This window comes from Tachysurus vachellii, chromosome 11, assembly GCF_030014155.1.
Source record: "Tachysurus vachellii isolate PV-2020 chromosome 11, HZAU_Pvac_v1, whole genome shotgun sequence".
NCBI lineage: Eukaryota > Metazoa > Chordata > Actinopteri > Siluriformes > Bagridae > Tachysurus > Tachysurus vachellii.
Genome location: NC_083470.1, coordinates 23,512,622 through 23,517,621, shown reverse-complemented (window position 1 = coordinate 23,517,621; position 5,000 = coordinate 23,512,622). Strand labels below are relative to the sequence as shown.

At 36.4% G+C, this 5,000-nt stretch overlaps 2 protein-coding genes across 3 annotated transcripts in view; one reads left to right on the top strand and one right to left on the bottom strand.

Annotated features, from left to right (window-relative positions):
• si:dkey-32e23.4 (dynamin-1-like protein) overlaps positions 1 to 2,638 on the bottom strand; it is a 22,964-nt gene extending 20,326 nt beyond the window's left edge. For both annotated transcript variants that reach the window (XM_060881489.1, XM_060881490.1), the window contains exons 1-2: positions 2,485 to 2,638; positions 926 to 1,021 (exon numbers count right to left, since the gene is read on the bottom strand). The gene's annotated coding sequence lies outside the window, so the exon portion shown is untranslated. The remainder of the gene's footprint in view (positions 1 to 925; positions 1,022 to 2,484) is intronic.
• A 1,892-nt stretch (positions 2,639 to 4,530) lies between these two features.
• Positions 4,531 to 5,000, top strand: part of rab7b (RAB7b, member RAS oncogene family) — a 13,306-nt gene continuing 12,836 nt past the window's right edge. Inside the window, exon 1 of the mRNA XM_060880898.1 lies at positions 4,531 to 4,754. The gene's annotated coding sequence lies outside the window, so the exon portion shown is untranslated. The remainder of the gene's footprint in view (positions 4,755 to 5,000) is intronic.

Sequence of the window (5,000 nt, the reverse complement as noted above, 5' to 3'; positions counted from 1 at the left end):
TGCAGAGTTCCTCATGTCATCTGTTTAACACCAAATATACGTTGTGTATTGTGTTTGTTCTGTACTGGGCTTCTTACAGTGGTGTTTTTTATTTGTTTGTTGTTGTTGTTGTTGTTTAATAATTGTGTGAATAAAAAAAAGAAAAAAACTTCCTTTAGTGATCTGTAAAATAGTCCCGGATATAATTGTTGACCTGTTGTGCAGGTGTGGTGGTGAAAGTGATAGAGTATTTTATAGTTGTCCTACAGGTTCATCATCATACTAAAATAGATTTATCATAAAAGGCTGCCCTTAATTTAATACTGTTAAACGAAAATGAAAATAGAATGCAAAGTCTTTCTCTTCATTTAAAAGAACAACCCTTTTTTTATTATTATTCCTGCGGTGGTGACAATAATTCTGATCACAATTCATGACTTAAATGATTAATGAGTATCGTGCAGCCCATGTGTCTATGATATGTGTCTGTTGTAAAACAGCCAGTTTGGAGGAATTAATGAGTCAATAAATGAATCAATCAATTAATCAAACACCAAATGACTCAATTGATGACTCAAATACCAAGTGATTCAATATATTAGTCAATAAATGAAAAAAAAGCAATAAATGAGTGAATGGATAATTTAGTGAAACAATAAATGAATCGGTGAATAAAAGGGAAAAGATAATAAGGACAGGAGGAATAAAGAGAAAATAAATTTACCAAATGAAACATCACTTTAGTGAATCACTGAATCAGTTATTGATTATGTGTTTTCCAGCTCTGTTATTTGTACTCATTGTTTATGAAAATTGAAATGATTCATTTTGTATCTGTGATTATTATTATTACTGAAATTATTTGTTTTAAAGGAGTTTTGAGAGAGTTGAGGCATTAATGTCACATGATGCCACAACAACACAAATACTGATGCACAGGAAGCACCTCGGTATCCGTACTATAGCAGCCTCCTCTGTCCTACTGCCCTGATCCTTTAATGATGACAGACTCCACTCAGTTCCTGGGCTGAATGTGGTCAGACTGAGAGAGAGAGAGAGAGAGAGAGAGAGAGAGAGAGAGAGAGAGAGAGAGAGAGAGAGAGAGAGAGAGAGAGAGAGAGAGAGAGAGAGAGAGAGAGAGAGAGAGGGAAGAGGGAGAGAAAGAGAGAGAGAAAGAGAGAGAGAGAGAGAGAGGAGAGAGGAAGAGGGAGAGGAGAGAGAGAGAGAGAGAGAGAGAGAGAGAGAGTGAGGGAGGGAGAGAGAGAGAGAGAGAGAGAGAGAGAGAGAGAGAGAGAGAGAGAGAGAGAGAGAGGAAGAGGGAGAGGGAGAGAGAGAGAGAGAGAGAGAGAGAGAGAGAGAGAGAGAGAGAGAGAGAGAGAGAGAGAGAGGAAGAGGGAGAGAGAGAGAGAGAGAGAGAGGAAGAGGGAAAGGGGGAGAGAGAGAGAGAGAGAGAGAGAGAGAGAGAGAGAGGGGAGAGAGAGGGAGAGAAAGAGAGAGAGAGAGAGGGGGGGAGAGAGGGAGAGAGAGAGAGAGAGAGAGAGAGAGAGAGAGAGAGAGAGAAGTGGGGGGAGAGAGGGAGAGAGAGAGAGGGAGAGAGTGAGAGAGAGAGTGAGTGAGAGAGAGAGAAAGAGAGGAAGAGGGAAAGGGGAAAGGGAGAGAGAGAGAGAGAGAGAGAGAGAGAGAGAGAGAGAGAGAAGAGGGGAGGAGGGGAGAGAGAGAGAGAGAGAGAGAAGGGGGAAGAGGGGAGAGAGAAAGAGAGCGAGAGAGGAAGAGGGAAAGGGGGGAGAGAGAGAGAGAGAGAGAGAGAGAGAGAGAGAGAGAGAGAGAGAGAGAGAGGAACAGGGAAAGGGAGAGAGAGGGAAAGGGGGAGAGAGAGAGACAGAGAGAGAGAGAGAGAGAGAGAGAGAGAGAGAGAGAGAGAGAGGAACAGGGAAAGGGAGAGAGAGGGAAAGGGGGAGAGAGAGAGACAGAGAGAGAGAGAGAGAGAGAGAGAGAGAGAGAGAGAGAGAGAGACAGAGATTAGTTTCTCTAATAATAGGTAGAAAAAAACTTAAGTAAATAAAATCGCTTTCTAAATGCTTAGTGCAGAACAGCCACAATCATGCTAAAATATATATTTACAGATGTGCTACAGATGTGCTACAGATGTGCTACAGATGTGCTACAGCAGATAGTACAGACGTTACTGCACAACATATCTATGAAAACAAAACCCGTATCTTTTATCTAACAGTAAAATAGTTGCCCTGTAAACGTACGTTACCCAAAAAAACACTGTTAATTAGCCAGCTAGCTAACCAACTGAGGGTGTTTGGGGAAATAACTGCTAGGTCTAATCCCAAACAGCTCCACAACGGACACAAAGTGAACTAGATACAGCTTTAAAGCCCGATCACTAAGTGCGCCTAAGTAGTGAGCGTCCCAGCCCAACAACACAGCCCAACAACACGTTAGCTAGCGAGCTAACTGATAGCAAGCAGGATCATATCTACTTAGCCAACTTACCTCAATGCAAAAGGATGTTTTTCTTAACGTCAGTGTAATCTTCACAGCTTCACTTGCGTCATTCTAACGAAATAATACAGATAATCTAATAATAATAATAATAATATACTTCATAGATTCGCTTCCTCAGCGTCCTTCCCCGAGCAGCTGTCAAAGAAAATTAGGGGCGTGTCAGAAATCGTAAAAGACTCTGATTGGCTAATGCGCCTTTAACGTTTTGTTTTGTTATTAGCTGATTGGAGAGTTTTGTTGTCAATCACAGAGCGGTCACTGCCGCTACACCTATTCCTCCCAGCATCAGCACCTTAGTGCTTTTAATAATAATTCTTAAATAATAAATGTATACTGACTATTATTTATTTAAAACTTATAATTATTATTGTTATTATTGTTATACTTATTATTACGTATAATTATTATTATTTTGTTGTGTTTGTTTGTTGATTTCTGCATTAATAGTATAAAATATACTGCATTAATAGTATGTTGCTAACATAACAACATTATTTATCAAGAGATAACACATTTGATACAAAAAAAACACCTCAATTATTAAAGAGAATTAAATGTTTTTTAAAGATTGTATGGTTTTTAAAGATTGTCACCATACTGCACATGGACACTTTAAGGATAATCTTTAAAAACCATACACATTTATGTATATGTATATTTATGTATATGTATATACATTATTTTTCCACATATATTTTCATATTGTATATAGTCTAGTTTTTATTTATCGATCCCCTTTTGGTTTGTTTGTTTGTTTGTTTGTTTGTTTATTTATTTATTTATCTATCCTAAATTGCATTCCTTTTTTATGCTTATATACTGAACAGATGCAAAAAGCATTTCACTGCATGTCGTACCCTGTATGTATGTGTATGTGACAAATAAAATTTGATCTGAGTTGATTTAAAGAGAATCAAAAATGAAAGTAAAACAGTTTTAAAAATCATTCCAGAAAGCATGAGAATTAGTGTAACTAAAGAAAATATGTTGTATTGTTGTGATATCAGAAATATCAAAACTATTCACTTTCATTTCAAAATGAAGCTTTTGGTGGAATAGAAAATAACACGTATCTGATTGTATCTCTTACCATTATGTTCTTTTAATTCATTACAACGTATAAGGCGCTTTCAATTTTAGTATTATCCATTTTTCGAATATTACAAACGTGTAAACTAGAAAAATCATGACAAGGGTGTGGTTGTAAAATCATAGAAAAACAATCTGAGCAGAGAATTGTTGAATCCTGGGTGTGCCTTTACCCATAAAGCTGGGATTCAAGACTGTGCCTGTCTTCTTCTCTTCTTTCTCTGGGTCATTAATGGCTGCTGAGATTTCTGCACCACTGGTGGTGATCTAGTATGTGAATATAAATGACATTTTATAAACCATTGTCTTTGTGCTGTAGGGAAACAAATCACTGTATTCAAATTGAATTAAAATACTCAGATGTTAATTAGACCTGCAAAAAAAAGGCCTAGGTAGGTGTAAAAATAAATAAACAAATAGATCTGGAGATAGAAAAAAATACAACAAATAATTGTTTTTTTAATCAAGATATTATATTTTTATTTTACTATTACTACTGCTACTACTACAAATAATAATAATAATAATAATAATACATATAATAATAGCAATAATAATAATACGTATAATAGTAATAATATGAATAGAGATGATATGAATAATAATAGTAATAAATAAATAATACATCAAATAAACAAATAAACAAATAAAACATAAATAAACAATAATAAATAATAATAATGGTGTTTGATTGATTGAATACTAACAAGTATGGAAAGAGAATCCCTTTTATAAAACACATGGAAAAAAACACTTGGCAAGGCGTTTTGTGTGTGTGTGCGTTTTAGTGATCTAACATAAGGCACTTATACGTTTTAAAAAAAAAAAAAGTACTATAATAGAAATGTTGCTATTTTATAAAAAGAAACAAAAAAATAAAATGGCGGTCTGTCACTTCCGGTTTGTGAAGCAGGTCATCAGTGCGTCAGTCCCTTGTGACTCCGCAGCCATGTTCGGCTTTAGAGCAAAGCGTCCGGGCTCCATAACTGTGCTGTGGCTCCATAACTGTGCTGTGGCTCCATAACTGTGCTGTGGTTCCGTCTCCGTCACTGTGTTGTGGCTCCATAACTGATAACGCTGGATGTCAATCTGCTGCTCTGATACATCCACACGGACTGAATATCTGTCTGTCACACCTAAACGTTTCCGAAGTGAACAAGCGGAAGGAGGTAGGAATTATTATTGTGTATTATTGTTATTATTGTGTGTTATTGTGTGTGTTGTTATTGTTGTGTTGTTATTATAGTGTATACTTGTGTGTTGTTATTATTATTATTGTGTGTTGTGTGTTATTGTACCTTGTTTTTGTTTGCTAAAATCATCACAAACATAGATGAGAGGAGACGAGACGAGGTGCATTGGATTTAATACACACACACACACACACACACACACACACACACACACACACACAC